At 43.8% G+C, this 24,446-nt stretch overlaps 1 long non-coding RNA gene across 1 annotated transcript; it reads left to right on the plus strand.

Moving 5' to 3' along the window:
• The first annotated feature begins 16,428 nt into the window (after positions 1 to 16,428).
• Positions 16,429 to 21,845, plus strand: LOC307188337. Its single transcript, XR_013828913.1, has 5 exons — positions 16,429 to 16,595; positions 17,023 to 17,104; positions 18,603 to 18,684; positions 20,182 to 20,263; positions 21,761 to 21,845. It is a non-coding gene; the product is annotated as an uncharacterized lncRNA (long non-coding RNA).
• The last annotated feature ends 2,601 nt before the right edge of the window (positions 21,846 to 24,446 follow it).

A 24,446-nucleotide genomic window follows, 5' to 3' on the forward strand; every position in this document is an offset into this window, starting at 1 on the left:
GTTCTCCATGGCCTGTCCTGCCTTTCTGGATTTTACACTTTTTTCAGATGGCCCTTTTGACCGGGGGGAAGTGAGACTTCATTGTAGTGCAGATTTCCTTTGCAAGCTTTCTTCTTGGCCAAAAAGTGCGTATGCGTTTTTTCCTGAATATATTCAGGAAAAAATGCATACGCCCTTTTTGGCCAAGTGCATCATTGTGGACGTTCTGCCTCTTTTCCTATGCTTTCAATGCAATTCCAGTCTACCTCCTGAAATCGGTTTCCTGCAATTCTGCCCCGCTTTCAAGTCCTCTTGGCAGCCTTACTTCAGTCTATTTTTGGACGATAGCTGTCATTTATAAGTCTGCAGGTTTGTGAATTACAGTGCCCCTGAGCTCCTTTCTTCTATTCGCTTTCTTGTGAGCTGGCCGCCACACCGCAGGATGGCTTCAGGCCCTAATCTGTTTCCGGCACGGCACGCTGAGCCTTTGGTTAATTCCTCATCCTGGTGGGAAATTAGAGTTAAATTTGCCCGTCCAGACACCTCCTGCTTGTCTCTCATTGGTTCTCCCTATTCCTGTACATCTTCCGCAGAAATTGCAAATTGGGCCAAACAGGAGGTTAAAGGCACTGACTCTCCAAGTGGGGAGAGTGTTAGTAAAGCGTCTGGAATGTTGCACCGAAGTACCAGGGGACGAAAACTGCGACATATTTGAACACGTCTCCCGATCACACGGTTGATCATACTCTGGGTTCCACATGCATGTTTTAGCTGAAGAAAGAATACCTTAAACCTGGAAAGTTGAGACCCGTGGAATGGGTACCATGCAATATGACTTCAAAGGGTCCTCATTTGCTCACCGAACCTCTCCAATCCTATCACTGCTGCGTTTATGACCCTTGTACACACGCTTGATTCTCTTTTGGAGACATAGCAATCCATAGGTTTTAAGATACTTACTAGTCAGGTATATTCTTAGGCGTTTAATATGGGGTGTTGAGTCCATTACGTTGAGCAAGGAGTAGCTCTTGTCTATTCCATATTTGGCTTAAGGAAGTTTATCTGTGCTCATTTCAATCTCTGGTTTTATGCAGCACCCCAACTCACCTTTCCCCTTAAGCAAGCATAAGTTGGTTTTCTAAATTTGAGACCCTGTTCTGTTCTGTAATTCAGTTCCTGTGTAGCCAAGTTTACATTCCGTGTATTACTGATATCTTATGATGTTTCTTTTTCTGTGTGACTTATTTCAGTTAGAATCATCGTACCTGAATCTACTCATTATGCTGCTACGGGCCTGATGACATAGATTTCATTGCTGATTGATACTGCATTGTTCGTAAGTACCACAACTTCTTTATTCATTTTTCACTTTCTGCGATATTGAACTTGTACGGTAAACGAGGTTCTTGTAAACAGAGACGTCCCAAACTTTGGGGTGACTGTGTCTTTTTGATTTTAATTTCCCTAAGCTATAGGACCATAAGTGGAAGTGCCCTAGGCTCTGTTGCTTTGTTTTTTAGATGTTTTAGGAAACACCATACACTTCTCCCGAGTGTCTGTTGGCAATTTACATCCCGCCCATCAGCATAACAAGGCTTCCAGTTCTCCATGGCCTGTCCTGCATTTCTGGATTTTACACTGTTTTCAGATGGCCCTTTTGACCGGGGGGAAGTGAGACTTCATTGTAGTGCAGATTTCCTTTGCAAGCTTTCTTTGTTGGCCAAAAAGGGCGTATGCGTTTTTTCCTTAATATATTCAGGAAAAAACGCATACGCCCTTTTTGGCCAAGTGCATCATTGTGGACGTTCTGCCTCTTTTCCTATGCTTTCAATGCAATTCCAGTCTACCTCCTGAAATCGGTTTCCTGCAATTCTGCCCCGCTTTCAAGTCCTCTTGGCAGCCTTACTTCAGTCTATTTTTGGACGATAGCTGTCATTTATAACTCTGCAGGTTTGTGAATTACAGTGCCCCTGAGCTCCTTTCTTCAACTCGCTTTCTTGTGAGCTAGCTGCAACATCGCAGGATGGCTTCAGGCCCTAATCTTGTACTGGCATGGCACGCTGAGCCTTTGGTTAATTCTTCTTCCTGGTGGGAAATGAGAGTTAAATTTGCCCGTTCAGACACCTCCAGCTAGTCTCTCATTGGTTCTCGCTATTCCTGTTCATCTTCCGCAGAAATTGCAAACTGGGCCAAACAGGAGGTTAAAGGCGCTGACTCTCCAAGTGGGGAGAGTGTTAGTAAAGCGTCTGGAATGTTGCACCCGAGTACCAGGGGAGGAAAACTGAGACATATTTGAACACGTCTCCCGTTCACATGGTTGATCATACTTGGGTTCCACATGCATGTTTTAGCTGAAGGAAGAATACCTTAAACCTGGAGAGTTGAGACCCGTGTAATGGGTACCATGCAATATGACTTCAAAGGGTCTTCATTTGCTCACCGAACCTCTCCAATCCTATCACTGCTGCGTTTATGTCCCTGTACACACGCTTGATTCTCTTTCGGAGACATAGCAATCCATAGGTTTTAAGATACTTACTAGTCAGGTACATTCTTAGGTCTTTAATATGGGGTGTTGAGTCCGTTTTGTTGAGCAATGAGTAGCTCTTGTCTATTCCATATTTGGCTTAAGGAACTTTATCTGTGCTCATTTCAATCTCTGGTTTTATCAGCACTGCAACTCACCTTTCCCCTTAAGCAAGCATAAGTTGCTTTTCTAAATTTGAGAACCTGTTTGTTTTGTAATTCAGTTCCTGTGTAGCCAAGTTTACATTCCGTGTATTACTGATATCTTATGATGTTTCTTTTTCTGTGTGACTTATTTCAGTTAGAATCATCATACCTGAATCCACTCATTGTGCTGCTACGGGCCTGATGACATAGATTTCATTGCTGAATGATATTGTATTGTACGTAAATACCACAAATTCTTTATCCATTTTTCACTTTCTGCGATATTGAACTTGTACCGTAAACGAGGTTCTTGTAAACAGAGGCGTCCCAAACTTTGGGGTGGCTGTGTCTTTTTGATTTTAATTTCCCTAAGCTATAGGACCATAAGTGGAAGTGCCCTAGGCTCTGTTGCTTTGTTTTTTAGATGTTTCAGGAAACACCATACACTTCTCCCAAGTGGCTGTTGGCAATTTACATCCTGCCCATCAGCATAACAAGGCTCCCAGTTCTCCATGGCCTGTCCTGCCTTTCTGGATTTTACACTAATTTCAGTTGGCCCCTTTGAGCAGGGGGAATTGAGACTTCATTGTAGTGCAGATTTCCTTTGCAAGCTTGCTTGGTTGGCCAAAAAGGGCGTATGCGTTTTTTCCTGAATATATTCAGGAAAAAACGCATACGCCCTTTTTGGCCAAGTGCATCATTGTGGACGTTCTGCCTCTTTTCCTATGCTTGAAATGCAATTCTAGTCTACCTCCTGAAATCGGTTTCCTGCAATTCTGCCCCGCTTTCAAGTCCTCTTGGCAGCCTTACTTCAGTATATTTTTGGACGGTGGCTCTCATTTATAACTCTGCAGGTTTGTGAATTACAGTGCCCCTGAGCTCCTTTCTTCAACTCGCTTTCTTGTGACCTGGCCGCAACACCGCAGGATGGCTTCAGGCCCTAATCTGGTTCTGGTACGGCACGTTGAGCCCTTGGTTATTTCCTCTTCCTGGTGGGAAATGAGAGTTAAATTTGCCCGTCCAGACACCTCCAGCTAGCCTCTCATTGGTTCTCGCTATTCCTGTTCATCTTCCGCAGAAATTGCAAACTGGGCCAAACAGGAGGTTAAAGGCGCTGACTCTCCAAGTGGGGAGAGTGTTAGTAAAGCGTCTGGAATGTTGCACCCGAGTACCAGGGGAGGAAAACTGAGACATATTTGAACACCTCTCCCGATCACATGGTTGATCATACTCTGGGTTCCACATGCATGTTTTAGCTGAAGGAAGAATACCTAAAAACTGGGTAGTTGAAACCCGTGGAATGGGTACCATGCAATATGACTTCAAAGGGTCTTCATTTGCTCACCGAACCTCTCCAATCCTATCACTGCTGCGTTTATGCCCCTGTACACATGCTTGATTCTCTTTCGGAGACATAGCAATCTATAGGTTTTAAGATACTTACTAGTCAGGTACATACTTAGGCGTTTAATATGGGGTGTTGAGTCCATTTCGTTGAGCAAGGAGTAGCTCTTGTCTATTCCATATTTGGCTTAAGGAACTTTATCTGTGCTCATTTCAATCTCTGGTTTTATGCAGCACCCCAACTCACCTTTCCCCTTAAGCAAGCATAAGTTGGTTTTCTAAATTTGAGACCCTGTTCTGTTCTGTAATTCAGTTCCTGTGTAGCCAAGTTTACATTCCGTGTATTACTGATATCTTATGATGTTTCTTTTTCTGTGTGACTTATTTCAGTTAGAATCATCATACCTGAATCCACTCATTGTGCTGCTACGGGCCTGATGACACAGATTTCATTGCTGAGTGATATTGCTTTGTAAGTAAATACCACAACTTCTTTATCCATTTTTCACTTTCTGCGATGTTGAACTTGTACTGTAAACGAGGTTCTTGTAAACAGAGCCGTCCCAAACTTTGGGGTGGCTGTGTCTTTTTGATTTTAATTTCCCTAAGCTATAGGACCATAAGTGGCAGTGCCCTAGGCTCTGTTGCTTTGTTTTTTAGATGTTTCAGGAAACACCATACACTTCTCCCAAGTGTCTGTTGGCAATTTACATCCCGCCCATCACCATAACAAGGCTCCCAGTTCTCCATGGCCTGTCCTGCCTTTCTGGATTTTACACTTTTTTCAGATGGCCCTTTTGACCGGGGGGAAGTGAGACTTCATTGTAGTGCAGATTTCCTTTGCCAGCTTGCTTGTTTGGCCAAAAAGGGCGTATGCGTTTTTTTCCTGAATATATTCAGGAAAAAACGCATACGCCCTTTTTGGCCAAGTGCATCATTGTGGACGTTCTGCCTCTTTTCCTATGCTTTCAATGCAATTCCAGTCTACCTCCTGCAATCGGTTTCCTGCAATTCTGCCCCGCTTTCGAGTCCTCTTGGCAGCCTTACTTCAGTCTATTTTTGGATGATAGCTCTCATTTATAACTCTGCAGGTTTGTGAATTACAGTGCCCCTGAGCTCCTTTCTTCAACTCGCTTTCTTGTGACCTGGCCGCAACACCGCAGGATGGCTTCAGGCCCTAATCTGGTTCCGGCACGGCACGCTGAGCCTTTGGTTATTTCCTCTTCCTGGTGGGAAATGAGAGTTAAATTTGCCCGTCCAGACACCTCCAGCTAGTCTCTCATTGGTTCTCGCTATTCCTGTTCATCTTCCGCAGAAATTGCAAACTGGGCCAAACAGGAGGTTAAAGGCGCTGACTCTCCAAGTCGGGAGAGTGTTAGTAAAGCGTCTGGAATGTTGCACCCGAGTACCAGGGGAGGAAAACTGAGACATATTTGAACACGTCTCCCGATCACATGGTTGATCATACTCAGGGTTCCACACGCATGTTTTAGCTGAAGGAAGAATACGTAAAAGCTGGGTAGTTGAAACCCGTGGAATGGGTACCATGCAATATGACTTCAAAGGGTCTTCATTTGCTCACTGAACCTCTCCAATCCTATCACTGCTGCGTTTATGCCCCTGTACAGATGCTTGATTCTCTTTCGGAGACATAGCAATCCATAGGTTTTAAGATACTTACTAGTCAGGTACATTCTTAGGCGTTTAATATGCGGTGTTGAGTCCATTTCGTTGAGCAAGGAGTAGCTCTTGTCTATTCCATATTTGGCTTAAGGAACTTTATCTGTGCTCATTTCAATCTCTGGTTTTATGCAGCACCCCAACTCACCTTTCCCCTTAAGCAAGCATAAGTTGGTTTTCTAAATTTGAGACCCTGTTCTGTTCTGTAACTCAGTTCCTGTGTAGCCAAGTTTCCATTCTGTGTATTACTGATATCTTATGATGTTTCTTTTTCTGTGTGACTTATTTCAGTTAGAATCATCATACCTGAATCCACTCTTTGTGCTGCTAAGGGCCTGATGACATAGATTTCATTGCTGAGTGATATTGCTTTGTAAGTGAATACCACAACTTCTTTATCCATTTTTCACTTTCTGCGATGTTGAACTTGTACTGTAAACGAGGTTCTTGTAAACAGAGCCGTTCCAAACTTTGGGGTGGCTGTGTCTTTTTGATTTTAATTTCCCTAAGCTATAGGACCATAAGTGGAAGTGCCCTAGGTTCTGTTGCTTTGTTTTTTAGATGTTTCAGGAAACACCATACACTTCTCCCGAGTGGTTGTTGGCAATGTACATCCTGCCCATCAGCATAACAAGGCTCCCATTTCTCCATGGCCTGTCCTGCCTTTCTGGATTTTACACTTTTTTCAGATGGCCCTTTTGACCGGGGGTAAGTGAGACTTCATTGTAGTGCAGATTTCCTTTGCAAGCTTGCTTGGTTGGCCAAAAAGTGCGTATGCATTTTTTCCTGAATATATTCAGGAAAAAACGCATACGCCCTTTTTGGCCAAGTGCATCATTGTGGACGTTCTTCCTCTTTTCCTATGCCTGAAATGCAATTCCAGTCTACCTCCTGAAATCGGTTTCCTGCAATTCTGCCCCGCTTTCAAGTCCTCTTGGCAGCCTTACTTCAGTCTATTTTTGGACGATAGCTGTCATTTATAAGTCTGCAGGTTTGTGAATTACAGTGCCCCTGAGCTCCTTTCTTCTATTCGCTTTCTTGTGAGCTGGCCGCCACACCGCAGGATGGCTTCAGGCCCTAATCTGTTTCCGGCACGGCACGCTGAGCCTTTGGTTAATTCCTCATCCTGGTGGGAAATTAGAGTTAAATTTGCCCGTCCAGACACCTCCTGCTTGTCTCTCATTGGTTCTCCCTATTCCTGTACATCTTCCGCAGAAATTGCAAATTGGGCCAAACAGGAGGTTAAAGGCACTGACTCTCCAAGTGGGGAGAGTGTTAGTAAAGCGTCTGGAATGTTGCACCGAAGTACCAGGGGACGAAAACTGCGACATATTTGAACACGTCTCCCGATCACACGGTTGATCATACTCTGGGTTCCACATGCATGTTTTAGCTGAAGAAAGAATACCTTAAACCTGGAAAGTTGAGACCCGTGGAATGGGTACCATGCAATATGACTTCAAAGGGTCCTCATTTGCTCACCGAACCTCTCCAATCCTATCACTGCTGCGTTTATGACCCTTGTACACACGCTTGATTCTCTTTTGGAGACATAGCAATCCATAGGTTTTAAGATACTTACTAGTCAGGTATATTCTTAGGCGTTTAATATGGGGTGTTGAGTCCATTACGTTGAGCAAGGAGTAGCTCTTGTCTATTCCATATTTGGCTTAAGGAAGTTTATCTGTGCTCATTTCAATCTCTGGTTTTATGCAGCACCCCAACTCACCTTTCCCCTTAAGCAAGCATAAGTTGGTTTTCTAAATTTGAGACCCTGTTCTGTTCTGTAATTCAGTTCCTGTGTAGCCAAGTTTACATTCCGTGTATTACTGATATCTTATGATGTTTCTTTTTCTGTGTGACTTATTTCAGTTAGAATCATCGTACCTGAATCTACTCATTATGCTGCTACGGGCCTGATGACATAGATTTCATTGCTGATTGATACTGCATTGTTCGTAAGTACCACAACTTCTTTATTCATTTTTCACTTTCTGCGATATTGAACTTGTACGGTAAACGAGGTTCTTGTAAACAGAGACGTCCCAAACTTTGGGGTGACTGTGTCTTTTTGATTTTAATTTCCCTAAGCTATAGGACCATAAGTGGAAGTGCCCTAGGCTCTGTTGCTTTGTTTTTTAGATGTTTTAGGAAACACCATACACTTCTCCCGAGTGTCTGTTGGCAATTTACATCCCGCCCATCAGCATAACAAGGCTTCCAGTTCTCCATGGCCTGTCCTGCATTTCTGGATTTTACACTGTTTTCAGATGGCCCTTTTGACCGGGGGGAAGTGAGACTTCATTGTAGTGCAGATTTCCTTTGCAAGCTTTCTTTGTTGGCCAAAAAGGGCGTATGCGTTTTTTCCTTAATATATTCAGGAAAAAACGCATACGCCCTTTTTGGCCAAGTGCATCATTGTGGACGTTCTGCCTCTTTTCCTATGCTTTCAATGCAATTCCAGTCTACCTCCTGAAATCGGTTTCCTGCAATTCTGCCCCGCTTTCAAGTCCTCTTGGCAGCCTTACTTCAGTCTATTTTTGGACGATAGCTGTCATTTATAACTCTGCAGGTTTGTGAATTACAGTGCCCCTGAGCTCCTTTCTTCAACTCGCTTTCTTGTGAGCTAGCTGCAACATCGCAGGATGGCTTCAGGCCCTAATCTTGTACTGGCATGGCACGCTGAGCCTTTGGTTAATTCTTCTTCCTGGTGGGAAATGAGAGTTAAATTTGCCCGTTCAGACACCTCCAGCTAGTCTCTCATTGGTTCTCGCTATTCCTGTTCATCTTCCGCAGAAATTGCAAACTGGGCCAAACAGGAGGTTAAAGGCGCTGACTCTCCAAGTGGGGAGAGTGTTAGTAAAGCGTCTGGAATGTTGCACCCGAGTACCAGGGGAGGAAAACTGAGACATATTTGAACACGTCTCCCGTTCACATGGTTGATCATACTTGGGTTCCACATGCATGTTTTAGCTGAAGGAAGAATACCTTAAACCTGGAGAGTTGAGACCCGTGTAATGGGTACCATGCAATATGACTTCAAAGGGTCTTCATTTGCTCACCGAACCTCTCCAATCCTATCACTGCTGCGTTTATGTCCCTGTACACACGCTTGATTCTCTTTCGGAGACATAGCAATCCATAGGTTTTAAGATACTTACTAGTCAGGTACATTCTTAGGTCTTTAATATGGGGTGTTGAGTCCGTTTTGTTGAGCAATGAGTAGCTCTTGTCTATTCCATATTTGGCTTAAGGAACTTTATCTGTGCTCATTTCAATCTCTGGTTTTATCAGCACTGCAACTCACCTTTCCCCTTAAGCAAGCATAAGTTGCTTTTCTAAATTTGAGAACCTGTTTGTTTTGTAATTCAGTTCCTGTGTAGCCAAGTTTACATTCCGTGTATTACTGATATCTTATGATGTTTCTTTTTCTGTGTGACTTATTTCAGTTAGAATCATCATACCTGAATCCACTCATTGTGCTGCTACGGGCCTGATGACATAGATTTCATTGCTGAATGATATTGTATTGTACGTAAATACCACAAATTCTTTATCCATTTTTCACTTTCTGCGATATTGAACTTGTACCGTAAACGAGGTTCTTGTAAACAGAGGCGTCCCAAACTTTGGGGTGGCTGTGTCTTTTTGATTTTAATTTCCCTAAGCTATAGGACCATAAGTGGAAGTGCCCTAGGCTCTGTTGCTTTGTTTTTTAGATGTTTCAGGAAACACCATACACTTCTCCCAAGTGGCTGTTGGCAATTTACATCCTGCCCATCAGCATAACAAGGCTCCCAGTTCTCCATGGCCTGTCCTGCCTTTCTGGATTTTACACTAATTTCAGTTGGCCCCTTTGAGCAGGGGGAATTGAGACTTCATTGTAGTGCAGATTTCCTTTGCAAGCTTGCTTGGTTGGCCAAAAAGGGCGTATGCGTTTTTTCCTGAATATATTCAGGAAAAAACGCATACGCCCTTTTTGGCCAAGTGCATCATTGTGGACGTTCTGCCTCTTTTCCTATGCTTGAAATGCAATTCTAGTCTACCTCCTGAAATCGGTTTCCTGCAATTCTGCCCCGCTTTCAAGTCCTCTTGGCAGCCTTACTTCAGTATATTTTTGGACGGTGGCTCTCATTTATAACTCTGCAGGTTTGTGAATTACAGTGCCCCTGAGCTCCTTTCTTCAACTCGCTTTCTTGTGACCTGGCCGCAACACCGCAGGATGGCTTCAGGCCCTAATCTGGTTCTGGTACGGCACGTTGAGCCCTTGGTTATTTCCTCTTCCTGGTGGGAAATGAGAGTTAAATTTGCCCGTCCAGACACCTCCAGCTAGCCTCTCATTGGTTCTCGCTATTCCTGTTCATCTTCCGCAGAAATTGCAAACTGGGCCAAACAGGAGGTTAAAGGCGCTGACTCTCCAAGTGGGGAGAGTGTTAGTAAAGCGTCTGGAATGTTGCACCCGAGTACCAGGGGAGGAAAACTGAGACATATTTGAACACCTCTCCCGATCACATGGTTGATCATACTCTGGGTTCCACATGCATGTTTTAGCTGAAGGAAGAATACCTAAAAACTGGGTAGTTGAAACCCGTGGAATGGGTACCATGCAATATGACTTCAAAGGGTCTTCATTTGCTCACCGAACCTCTCCAATCCTATCACTGCTGCGTTTATGCCCCTGTACACATGCTTGATTCTCTTTCGGAGACATAGCAATCTATAGGTTTTAAGATACTTACTAGTCAGGTACATACTTAGGCGTTTAATATGGGGTGTTGAGTCCATTTCGTTGAGCAAGGAGTAGCTCTTGTCTATTCCATATTTGGCTTAAGGAACTTTATCTGTGCTCATTTCAATCTCTGGTTTTATGCAGCACCCCAACTCACCTTTCCCCTTAAGCAAGCATAAGTTGGTTTTCTAAATTTGAGACCCTGTTCTGTTCTGTAATTCAGTTCCTGTGTAGCCAAGTTTACATTCCGTGTATTACTGATATCTTATGATGTTTCTTTTTCTGTGTGACTTATTTCAGTTAGAATCATCATACCTGAATCCACTCATTGTGCTGCTACGGGCCTGATGACACAGATTTCATTGCTGAGTGATATTGCTTTGTAAGTAAATACCACAACTTCTTTATCCATTTTTCACTTTCTGCGATGTTGAACTTGTACTGTAAACGAGGTTCTTGTAAACAGAGCCGTCCCAAACTTTGGGGTGGCTGTGTCTTTTTGATTTTAATTTCCCTAAGCTATAGGACCATAAGTGGCAGTGCCCTAGGCTCTGTTGCTTTGTTTTTTAGATGTTTCAGGAAACACCATACACTTCTCCCAAGTGTCTGTTGGCAATTTACATCCCGCCCATCACCATAACAAGGCTCCCAGTTCTCCATGGCCTGTCCTGCCTTTCTGGATTTTACACTTTTTTCAGATGGCCCTTTTGACCGGGGGGAAGTGAGACTTCATTGTAGTGCAGATTTCCTTTGCCAGCTTGCTTGTTTGGCCAAAAAGGGCGTATGCGTTTTTTTCCTGAATATATTCAGGAAAAAACGCATACGCCCTTTTTGGCCAAGTGCATCATTGTGGACGTTCTGCCTCTTTTCCTATGCTTTCAATGCAATTCCAGTCTACCTCCTGCAATCGGTTTCCTGCAATTCTGCCCCGCTTTCGAGTCCTCTTGGCAGCCTTACTTCAGTCTATTTTTGGATGATAGCTCTCATTTATAACTCTGCAGGTTTGTGAATTACAGTGCCCCTGAGCTCCTTTCTTCAACTCGCTTTCTTGTGACCTGGCCGCAACACCGCAGGATGGCTTCAGGCCCTAATCTGGTTCCGGCACGGCACGCTGAGCCTTTGGTTATTTCCTCTTCCTGGTGGGAAATGAGAGTTAAATTTGCCCGTCCAGACACCTCCAGCTAGTCTCTCATTGGTTCTCGCTATTCCTGTTCATCTTCCGCAGAAATTGCAAACTGGGCCAAACAGGAGGTTAAAGGCGCTGACTCTCCAAGTCGGGAGAGTGTTAGTAAAGCGTCTGGAATGTTGCACCCGAGTACCAGGGGAGGAAAACTGAGACATATTTGAACACGTCTCCCGATCACATGGTTGATCATACTCAGGGTTCCACACGCATGTTTTAGCTGAAGGAAGAATACGTAAAAGCTGGGTAGTTGAAACCCGTGGAATGGGTACCATGCAATATGACTTCAAAGGGTCTTCATTTGCTCACTGAACCTCTCCAATCCTATCACTGCTGCGTTTATGCCCCTGTACAGATGCTTGATTCTCTTTCGGAGACATAGCAATCCATAGGTTTTAAGATACTTACTAGTCAGGTACATTCTTAGGCGTTTAATATGCGGTGTTGAGTCCATTTCGTTGAGCAAGGAGTAGCTCTTGTCTATTCCATATTTGGCTTAAGGAACTTTATCTGTGCTCATTTCAATCTCTGGTTTTATGCAGCACCCCAACTCACCTTTCCCCTTAAGCAAGCATAAGTTGGTTTTCTAAATTTGAGACCCTGTTCTGTTCTGTAACTCAGTTCCTGTGTAGCCAAGTTTCCATTCTGTGTATTACTGATATCTTATGATGTTTCTTTTTCTGTGTGACTTATTTCAGTTAGAATCATCATACCTGAATCCACTCTTTGTGCTGCTAAGGGCCTGATGACATAGATTTCATTGCTGAGTGATATTGCTTTGTAAGTGAATACCACAACTTCTTTATCCATTTTTCACTTTCTGCGATGTTGAACTTGTACTGTAAACGAGGTTCTTGTAAACAGAGCCGTTCCAAACTTTGGGGTGGCTGTGTCTTTTTGATTTTAATTTCCCTAAGCTATAGGACCATAAGTGGAAGTGCCCTAGGTTCTGTTGCTTTGTTTTTTAGATGTTTCAGGAAACACCATACACTTCTCCCGAGTGGTTGTTGGCAATGTACATCCTGCCCATCAGCATAACAAGGCTCCCATTTCTCCATGGCCTGTCCTGCCTTTCTGGATTTTACACTTTTTTCAGATGGCCCTTTTGACCGGGGGTAAGTGAGACTTCATTGTAGTGCAGATTTCCTTTGCAAGCTTGCTTGGTTGGCCAAAAAGTGCGTATGCATTTTTTCCTGAATATATTCAGGAAAAAACGCATACGCCCTTTTTGGCCAAGTGCATCATTGTGGACGTTCTTCCTCTTTTCCTATGCCTGAAATGCAATTCCAGTCTACCTCCTGAAATCGGTTTCCTGCAATTCTGCCCCGCTTTCAAGTCCTCTTGGCAGCCTTACTTCAGTCTATTTTTGGACGATAGCTGTCATTTATAACTCTGCAGGTTTGTGAATTACAGTGCCCCTGAGCTCCTTTCTTCAACTCGCTTTCTTTTGAGCTGGCCGCAACACCGCAGGATGGCTTCAGGCCCTAATCTGGTTCTGGTACGGCACGCTGAGCCTTTGGTTATTTCCTCTTCCTGGTGGGAAATGAGAGTTAAATTTGCCCGTCCAGACACCTCCAGCTAGCCTCTCATTTGTTCTCGCTATTCCTGTTCATCTTCCGCAGAAATTGCAAACTGGGCCAAACAGGAGGTTAAAGGGACTGACTCTCCAAGTCGGGAGAATGTTAGTAAAGCGTCTGGAATGTTGCACCCGAGTACCAGGGGAGGAAAACTGAGACATATTTGAACACGTCTCCCGTTCACATGGTTGATCATACTCTGGGTTCCACATGCATGTTTTAGCTGAAGGAAGAATACCTTAAACCTGGAGAGTTGAGACCCGTGGAATGAGTACCATGCAATATGACTTCAAAGGGTCTTCATTTGCTCACCGAACCTCTCCAATCCTATCACTGCTTCGTTTATGCCCCTGTACACACGCTTGATTCTCTTTTGGAGGTATAGCAATCCATAGGTTTTAAGATACTTACTAGTCAGGTACATTCTTAGGCGTTTAATATGGGGTTTTGAGTCCATTTCGTTGAGCAAGGAGTAGCTCTTGTCTATTCCATATTTGGCTTAAGGAACTTTATCTGTGCTCATTTCAATCTCTGGTTTTATGCAGCACCCCAACTCACCTTTCCCCTTAAGCAAGCATAAGTTGGTTTTCTAAATTTGAGACCCTGTTCTGTTTTGGAATGCAGTTCCTGTGTAGCCAAGTTTACATTCCGTGTATTAGTGATATCTTATGATGTTTCCTTTTCTGTGTGACTTATTTCAGTTAGAATCATCATACCTGAATCCACTCATTGTGCTGCTAAGGGCCTGATGACATAGATTTCATTTCTGAGTGATACTGCATTGTACATAAGGACCACAAGTTCTTTATCCATTTTTCACTTTCTGTGATATTGAACTTGTACGGTAAACGAGGTTCTTGTAAACGGAGGCGTCCAAACGTTGGGGTGGCTGTGTCTTTTTGATTTTAATTTCCCTAAGCTATAGGACCATAAGTGGAAGTGCCCTAGGCTCTGTTGCTTTGTTTTTTAGATGTTTCAGGAAACACCATACACTTCTCCTGAGTGTCTGTTGGCAATTTACATCCCGCCCATCAGCATAACAAGGCTCCCAGTTCTCCATGGCCTGTCCTGCCTTTCTGGATTTTACACTTTTTTCAGATGGCCCTTTTGACCGGGGGGAAGTGAGACTTCATTGTAGTGCAGATTTCCTTTGCAAGCTTGCTTGGTTGGCCAAAAAGGGCATATGCGTTTTTTCCTGAATATATTCAGGAAAAAACGCATATGCCCCTTTTTGGCCAAGTGCATCATTGTGGACGTTCTGCCTCTTTTCCTATGCTTTCAATGCAATTCCAGTCTACCTCCTGCAATCGGTTTCCTGCAATTCTGCCCCGCTTTCAAGTCCTCTTGGCAGCCTTACTTCAGTCTATTTTTGGACGATAGCTGTCATTTATAACTCTGCAGGTTTGTGAATTACAGTGCCCCTGAGCTCCTTTCTTCAACTCGCTTTCTTGTGACCTGGCCGCAACACCGCAGGATGTCTTCAGGCCCTAATCTGGTTCTGGCACGGCACGCTGTGCCTTTGGTTAATTCCTCTTCCTGGTGGGAAATGAGAGTTAAATTTGCCCATCCAGACACCTCCAGCTAGTCTCTCATTGGTTCTCGCTATTCCTGTTCATCTTCCACAGAAATTGCAAACTGGGCCAAACAGGAGGTTAAAGGGACTGACTCTCCAAGTGGGGAGAGTGTTAGTAAAGCGTCTGGAATGTTGCACCCGAGTACCAGGGTACGAAAACTGAGACATATTTGAACACGTCTCCCGATCACATGGTTGATCATACTCTAGGTTCCACATGCATGTTTTAGCTGAAGGAAGAATACCTTAAACCTGGGTAGTTGAAACCCGTGGAATGGGTACCATGCAATATGACTTCAAAGGGTCTTCATTTGCTCACGAACCTCTCCAATCCTATCACTGCTGCGTTTATGCCCCTGTACACATGCTTGATTCTCTTTCTGAGACATAGCAATCCATAGGTTTTAAGATACTTACTAGTCAGGTACTTTCTTAGGCGTTTAATATGCGGTGTTGAGTCCATTTCGTTGAGCAAGGAGTAGCTCTTGTCTATTCCATATTTGGCTTAAGGAACTTTATCTGTGCTCATTTCAATCTCTGGTTTTATGCAGCACCCCAACTCACCTTTCCCTTTAAGCAAGCATAAGTTGGTTTTCTAAATTTGAGACCCTGTTCTGTTCTGTAATTCAGTTCCTGTGTAGCCAAGTTTCCATTCCGTGTATTACTGATATCTTATGATGTTTCTTTTTCTGTGTGACTTATTTCAGTTACAATCATCATACCTGAATCCACTCATTGTGCTGCTAAGGGCCTGATGACATAGATTTCATTGCTGATTGATACTGCATTGTTCGTAAGTACCACAACTTCTTTATCCATTTTTCACTTTCTGCGATATTGAACTTGTACGGTAAATGAGGTTCTTGTAAACAGAGACGTCCCAAACTTTGGGGTGGCTGTGTCTTTTTGATTTTAATTTCCCTAAGCTATAGGACCATAAGTGGAAGTGCCCTAGGCTCTGTTGCTTTGATTTTTAGATGTTTCAGGAAACACCATACACTTCTCCCGAGTGGTTGTTGGCAATTTACATCCCGCCCATCAGCATAACAAGGCTCCCAGTTCTCCATGGCCTGTCCTGCCTTTCTGGATTTTACACTTTTTTCAGATGGCCCTTTTGACCGGGGGGAAGTGAGACTTCATTGTAGTGCAGATTTCCTTTGCAAGCTTGCTTGGTTGGCCAAAAAGGGCGTACGCGTTTTTTCCTGAATATATTCAGGAAAAAACGCGTACGCCCTTTTTCGCCAAGTGCATCATTGTGGACGTTCTGCCTCTTTTCCTATGCTTTCAATGCAATTCCAGTCTACCTCCTGAAATCGGTTTCCTGCAATTCTGCCCCGCTTTCAAGTCCTCTTGGCAGCCTTACTTCAGTCTATTTTTGGACGATAGCTGTCATTTATAACTCTGCAGGTTTGTGAATTACAGTGCCCCTGAGCTCCTTTGTTCAAGTCGCTTTCTTGTGAGCTAGCTGCAACATCGCAGGATGGCTTCAGGCCCTAATCTTTTTCTGGCATGGCACGCTGAGCCTTTGGTTAATTCCTCTTCCTGGTGGGAAATGAGAGTTAAATTTGCCCGTTCAAACACCTCCAGCTAGTCACTCATTGGTTCTCTCTATTCCTGTTCATCTTCCGCAGAAATTGCAAACTGGGCCAAACAGGAGGTTAAAGGCACTGACTCTCCAAGTCGGGAGAGTGTTAGTAAAGCATCTGGAATGTTGCACCCGAGTACCAGGGGACGAAAACTGAGACATATTTGAACACGTTTCCCGATCACACGGTTGATCGTACTCTGGGTTCCACATGCATGTTTTAGCTGAAGGAAGAATACCTTAAACCTGGAGAGCTGAGATCCGTGGAATGGGTAATATGCAATATGACTTCAAAGGGTCTTCATTTGCTCACCGAACCTCTCCAATCCTATCACTGCTGCGTTTATGCCCCTGTACACACGCTTGATTCTCTTTCGGAGACATAGCAATCCATAGGTTTTAAGATACTTACTAGTCAGGTACATTCTTAGGTGTTTAATATGGGGTGTTGAGTCCATTTTATTGAGCAAGGAGTAGCTCTTGTCTATTCCATATTTGGCTTAGGAACTTTATCTGTGCTCATTTCAATCTCTGGTTTTATGAGCACCGCAACTCACCTTTCCCCTTAAGCAAGCATAAGTTGCTTTTCTAAATTTGAGAACCTGTTTGTTTTGTAATTCAGTTCCTGTGTAGCCAAGTTTACATTCCGTGTATTACTGATATCTTATGATGTTTCTTTTTCTGTGTGACTTATTTCAGTTAGAATCATCATACCTGAATCCACTCATTGTGCTGCTATGGGCCTGATGACATAGATTTCATTGCTGATTGATACTGCATTGTACGTAAATACCACAACTTCTTTATCCATTTTTCACTTTCTGCGATATTGAACTTGTACCGTAAACGAGGTTCTTGTAAACGGAGGCGTCCCAAACTTTGGGGTGGCTGTGTCTTTTTGATTTTAATTTCCCTAAGCTATAGGACCATAAGTGGAAGTGCCCTAGGCTCTGTTGCTTTGTTTTTTAGATGTTTCATCAAACACCATACACTTCTCCCAAGTGGCTGTTGGCAATTTACATCCTGCCCATCAGCATAACAAGGCTCCCAGTTCTCCATGGCCTGTCCTGCTTTTCTGGATTTTACACTTTTTTCAGTTGGCCCCTTTGAGCAGGGGGAATTGAGACTTCATTGTAGTGCAGATTTCCTTTGCAAGCTTGCTTGGTTGGCCAAAAAGTGCGTATGCGTTTTTTCCTGAATATATTCAGGAAAAAACGCATATGCCCTTTTTGGCCAAGTGCATCATTGTGGACGTTCTGCCTCTTTTCCTATGCTTTCAATGCAATTCCAGTCTACCTCCTGAAATCGGTTTCCTGCAATTCTGCCCCGCTTTCAAGTCCTCTTGGCAACCTTACTTCAGTATATTTTTGGACGATGGCTCTCATTTATAACTCTGCAGGTTTGTGAATTACAGTGCCCCTGAGCTCCTTTCTTCAACTCGCTTTCTTGTGACCTGGCCGCAACACCGCAGGATGTCTTCAGGCCCTAATCTGGTCCGGCACGGCACACTGAGCCTTTGGTTAATTCCTCTTCCTGGTGGGAAATGAGAGTTAAATTTGCCCGTCCAGACACCTCCAGCTAGTCTCTCATTGGTTCTCCCTATTCCTGTTCATCTTCCGCAGAAATTGCAAACTTGGCCAAACAGGAGGTTAAAGGCGCTGACTCTCCAAGTGGGGAGAGTGTTAGTAAAGCGTCTGGAATGTTGCACCCGAGTATCAGGGGAGGAAAACTGAGACATATTTGAACACGTCTCCCGTTCACACGGTTGATCATACTCTGGGTTCCATATGCATGTTTTAGCTGAAGAAAGAATACCTTAAACCTGGAGAGTTGAGACCCGTGGAATGGGTACCATGCATTATAACTTCAAAGGGTCTTCATTTGCTCACCGAATCTCTCCAATCCTATCACTGCTGCGTTTATGACCCTTGTACACACGCTTGATTCTCTTTTGGAGACATAGCAATCCATAGGTTTTAAGATACTTACTAGTCAGGTATATTCTTAGGCGTTTAATATGGGGTGTTGAGTCCATTTCGTTGAGCAAGGAGTAGCTCTTGTCTATTCCATATTTGGCTTTAGGAACTTTATCTGTGCTCATTTCAATCTCTGGTTTTATGCAGCACCCCAACTCACCTTTCCACTTAAGCAAGCATAAGTTGGTTTTCTAAATTTGAGACCCTGTTCTGTTTTGTAATTCAGTTCCTCTGTCTCCAAGTTTACATTCCATGTATTAGTGATATTTTTTGATGTTTCTTTTTCTGTGTGACTTATTTCAGTTAGAATCAGCATACCCGAATCCACTCATTGTGCTGCTACTGGCCTGGTGACATAGATTTCATTGCTGAATGATATTGCATTGTACGTGAGTACCACAACTTCTTTATCCATTTTTCACTTTCTGTGATATTGAAATTGTACGGTAAACGAGGTTCTTGTAAACAGAGGCGTCCCAAACTTTGGGGTGGCTGTGTCTTTTTGATTTTAATTTCCCTAAGCTATAGGACCATAAGTGGAAGTGCACTAGGCTCTGTTGCTTTGGTTTTTAGATGTTTCAGGAAACACCATACACTTCTCCGGAGTGGCTGTTGGCCATTTACATCCCGCCCATCAGCATAACAAGGCTCCCAGTTCTCCATGTCCTGTCCTGCCTTTCTGGATTTCACACTTTTTTCAGATGGCCCTTTTGACCGGGGGGAAGTGAGACTTCATTGTAGTGCAGATTTCCTTTGCAAGTTTGCTTGGTTGGCCAAAAAGGGCGTATGCGTTTTTTCCTGAATATATTCAGGAGAAAACGCATACGCCCTTTTTGGCCAAGTGCATCATTGTGGACGTTCTGCCTCTTTTCCTATGCCTGAAATGCAATTCCAGTCTACCTCCTGAAATCAGTTTCCTGCAATTCTGCCCCGCTTTCAAGTCCTCTTTGCAGTGTTACTTCAGTATATTTTTGGATGATAGCTGTCATTTATAACTCTGCAGGTTTGTGAATTACAGTGCCCCTGAGCTCCTTTCTTCAACTCGCTTTCTTTTGAGCTGGCCGCAACACCGCAGGATGGCTTCAGGCCCTAATCTGGTTCTGGTACGGCACGCTGAGCCTTTGGTTATTTCCTCTCCTGGTGGGAAATGAGAGTTAAATTTGCCCGTCCAGACACCTCCAGCTAGCCTCTCATTTGTTCTCGCTATTCCTGTTCATCTTCCGCAGAAATTGCAAACTGGGCCAAACAGGAGGTTAAAGGCGCTGACTCTCCAAGTGGGGAGAGTGTTACTAAAGCGTCTGGAATGTTGCACCCGAGTACCAGGGGAGGAAAACTGAGACATATTTGAACACCTCTCCCGATCACATGGTTGATCATACTCTGGGTTCCACATGCATGTTTTAGCTGAAGGAAGAATACCTAAAAACTGGGTAGTTGAAACCCGTGGAATGGGTACCATGCAATATGACTTCAAAGGGTCTTCATTTGCTCACCGAACCTCTCCAATCCTATCACTGCTGCGTTTATGCCCCTGTACACATGCTTGATTCTCTTTCGGAGACATAGCAATCTATAGGTTTTAAGATACTTACTAGTCAGGTACATTCTTAGGCGTTTAATATGCGGTGTTGAGTCCATTTCGTTGAGCAAGGAGTAGCTCTTGTCTATTCCATATTTGGCTTAAGGAACTTTATCTGTGCTCATATCAATCTCTGGTTTTATGCAGCACCCCAACTCACCTTTACCCTTAAGCAAGCATAAGTTGGTTTTCTAAATTTGAGACCCTGTTCTGTTCTGTAATTCAGTTCCTGTGTAGCCAAGTTTACATTCCGTGTATTACTGATATCTTATGATGTTTCTTTTTCTGTGTGACTTATTTCAGTTAGAATCATCATACCTGAATCCACTCATTGTGCTGCTAAGGACCTGATGACACAGATTTCATTGCTGAGTGATATTGCTTTGTAAGTAAATACCACAACTTCTTTATCCATTTTTCACTTTCTGCGATGTTGAACTTGTACTGTAAACGAGGTTCTTGTAAACAGAGCCGTTCCAAACTTTGGGGTGGCTGTGTCTTTTTGATTTTAATTTCCCTAAGCTATAGGACCATAAGTGGAAGTGCCCTAGGTTCTGTTGCTTTGTTTTTTAGATGTTTCAGGAAACACCATACACTTCTCCCGAGTGGTTGTTGGCAATTTACATCCCGCCCATCAGCATGACAAGGCTCCCAGTTCTCCATGGCCTGTCCTGCCTTTCTGGATTTTACACTTTTTTCAGATGGCCCTTTTGACCGGGGGGAAGTGAGACTTCATTGTAGTGCAGATTTCCTTTGCAAGCTTGCTTGGTTGGCCAAAAAGGGCGTATGCGTTTTTTCCTGAATATATTCAGGAAAAAACGCATACGCCCTTTTTGGCCAAGTGCATCATTGTGGACGTTCTGCCTCTTTTCCTATGCTTTCAATGCAATTCCAGTCTACCTCCTGAAATCGGTTTCCTGCAATTCTGCCCCGCTTTCAAGTCCTCTTGGCAGCCTTACTTCAGTCTAATTTTTGACGATAGCTGTCATTTATAACTCTTCAGGTTTGTGAATTACAGTGCCCCTGAGCTCCTTTCTTCAACTCGCTTTCTTTTGAGCTGGCCGCAACACCGCAGGATGGCTTCAGGCCCTAATCTGGTTCTGGTACGGCACGCTGAGCCTTTGGTTATTTCCTCTCCTGGTGGGAAATGAGAGTTAAATTTGCCCGTCCAGACACCTCCAGCTAGCCTCTCATTTGTTCTCGCTATTCCTGTTCATCTTCCGCAGAAATTGCAAACTGGGCCAAACAGGAGGTTAAAGGCGCTGACTCTCCAAGTGGGGAGAGTGTTAGTAAAGCGTCTGGAATGTTGCACCCGAGTACCAGGGGAGGAAAACTGAGACATATTTGAACACCTCTCCCGATCACATGGTTGATCATACTCTGGGTTCCACATGCATGTTTTAGCTGAAGGAAGAATACCTAAAAGCTGGGTAGTTGAAACCCGTGGAATGGGTACCATGCAATATGACTTCAAAGGGTCTTCATTTGCTCACCGAACCTCTCCAATCCTATCACTGCTGCGTTTATGCCCCTGTACACATGCTTGATTCTCTTTCGGAGAGATAGCAATCTATAGGTTTTAAGATACTTACTAGTCAGGTACATTCTTAGGCGTTTAATATGCGGTGTTGAGTCCATTTCGTTGAGCAAGGAGTAGCTCTTGTCTATTCCATATTTGGCTTAAGGAACTTTATCTGTGCTCATATCAATCTCTTGTTTTATGCAGCACCCCAACTCACCTTTCCCCTTAAGCAAGCATAAGTTGGTTTTCTAAATTTGAGACCCTGTTCTGTTCTGTAATTCAGTTCCTGTGTAGCCAAGTTTACATTCCGTGTATTACTGATATCTTATGATGTTTCTTTTTCTGTGTGACTTATTTCAGTTAGAATCATCATACCTGAATCCACTCATTGTGCTGCTAAGGACCTGATGACACAGATTTCATTGCTGAGTGATATTGCTTTGTAAGTAAATACCACAACTTCTTTATCCATTTTTCACTTTCTGCGATGTTGAACTTGTACTGTAAACGAGGTTCTTGTAAACAGAGCCGTTCCAAACTTTGGGGTGGCTGTGTCTTTTTGATTTTAATTTCCCTAAGCTATAGGACCATAAGTGGAAGTGCCCTAGGTTCTGTTGCTTTGTTTTTTAGATGTTTCAGGAAACACCATACACTTCTCCCGAGTGGTTGTTGGCAATTTACATCCCGCCCATCAGCATGACAAGGCTCCCAGTTCTCCATGGCCTGTCCTGCCTTTCTGGATTTTACACTGTTTTCAGATGGCCCTTTTGACCGGGGGGAAGTGAGACTTCATTGTAGTGCAGATTTCCTTTGCAAGCTTGCTTGGTTGGCCAAAAAGGGCGTATGCGTTTTTTCCTGAATATATTCAGGAAAAAACGCATACGCCCTTTTTGGCCAAGTGCATCATTGTGGACGTTCTGCCTCTTTTCCTATGCTTTCAATGCAATTCCAGTCTACCTCCTGAAATAAGTTTCCTGCAATTCTGCCCCGCTTTCAAGTCCTCTTGGCAGCCTTACTTCAGTCTATTTTTGGACGATAGCTGTCATTTATAACTCTGCAGGTTTGTGAATTACAGTGCCCCTGAGCTCCTTTCTTCAACTCGCTTTCTTTTGAGCTGGCCGCAACACCGCAGGATGGCTTCAGGCCCTAATCTGGTTCCGGCACGGCACGCTGAGCCTTTGGTTAATTCCTCTTCCTGGTGGGAAATGAGAGTTAAATTTGCCCGTCCAGACACCTCCAGCTAGCCTCTCATTGGTTCTCGCTATTCCTGTTCATCTTCCGCAGAAATTGCAAACTGGGCCAAACAGGAGGTTAAAGGGACTGACTCTCCAAGTCGGGAGAGTGTTAGTAAAGCGTCTGGAATGTTGCACCCGAGTACCAGGGTACGAAAACTGAGACATATTTGAACACGTCTCCCGATCACATGGTTGATCATACTCTGGGTTCCACATGCAGGTTTTAGCAGAAGGAAGAATACCTTAAACCTGGGTAGTTGAAACCCGTGGAATGGGTACCATGCAATATGACTTCAAAGGGTCTTCATTTGCTCACCGAACCTCTCCAATCCTATCACTGCTGCGTTTATGCCCCTGTACACATGCTTGATTCTCTTTTGGAGACATAGCAATCCATAGGTTTTAAGATACTTACTAGTCAGGTACATTCTTAGGCGTTTAATATGCGGTGTTGAGTCCATTTCGTTGAGCAAGGAGTAGCTCTTGTCTATTCCATATTTGGCTTAAGGAACTTTATCTATGCTCATTTCAATCTCTGGTTTTATGCAGCACCCCAACTCACCTTTCCCTTTAAGCAAGCATAAGTTGGTTTTCTAAATTTGAGACCCTGTTCTGTTCTGTAATTCAGTTCCTGTGTAGCCAAGTTTCCATTCCGTGTATTACTGATATCTTATGATGTTTCTTTTTCTGTGTGACTTATTTCAGTTAGAATCATCATACCTGAATCCACTCATTGTGCTGCTAAGGGCCTGATGACACAGATTTCATTGCTGAGTGATATTGCTTTGTAAGTAAATACCACAACTTCTTTATCCATTTTTCACTTTCTGCGATGTTGAACTTGTACTGTAAACGAGGTTCTTGTAAACAGAGCCGTTCCAAACTTTGGGGTGGCTGTGTCTTTTTGATTTTAATTTCCCTAAGCTATAGGACCATAAGTGGAAGTGCCCTAGGTTCTGTTGCTTTGTTTTTTAGATGTTTCAGGAAACACCATACATTTCTCCCGAGTGGTTGTTGGCAATTTACATCCCGCCCATCAGCATAACAAGTCTCCCAGTTCTCCATGGCCTGTCCTGCCTTTCTGGATTTTACACTTTTTTCAGATGGCCCTTTTGACCGGGGGGAAGTGAGACTTCATTGTAGTGCAGATTTCCTTTGCAAGCTTGCTTGGTTGGCCAAAAAGGGCGTATGCGTTTTTTCCTGAATATATTCAGGAAAAAACGCATACGCCCTTTTTGGCCAAGTGCATCATTGTGGACGTTCTGCCTCTTTTCCTATGCTTTCAATGCAATTCCAGTCTACCTCCTGAAATCGGTTTCCTGCAATTCTGCCCCGCTTTCAAGTCCTCTTGGCAGCCTTACTTCAGTCTATTTTTGGACGATAGCTGTCATTTATAACTCTGCAGGTTTGTGAATTACAGTGCCCCTGAGCTCCTTTCTTCAACTCGCTTTCTTGTGACCTGGCCGCAACACCGCAGGATGGCTTCAGGCCCTAATGTGGTTCCGGCACGGCACGCTGAGCCTTTGGTTAATTCCTCTTCCTGGTGGGAAATGAGAGTTAAATTTGCCCGTCCAGACACCTCCAGCTAGTCTCTCATTGGTTCTCGCTATTCCTGTTCATCTTCCGCAGAAATTGCAAACTGCGCCAAACAGGAGGTTATAGGGACTGACTCTCCAAGTGGGGAGAGTGTTAGTAAAGCGTCTGGAATGTTGCACCCGAGTACCAGGGGAGGAAAACTGAGACATATTTGAACACGTCTCCCGATCACATGGTTGATCATACTCTGGGTTCCACATGCAGGTTTTAGCTGA

Source organism: Stenella coeruleoalba (genome assembly GCF_951394435.1).
Source record: "Stenella coeruleoalba genome assembly, chromosome: 6".
NCBI lineage: Eukaryota > Metazoa > Chordata > Mammalia > Artiodactyla > Delphinidae > Stenella > Stenella coeruleoalba.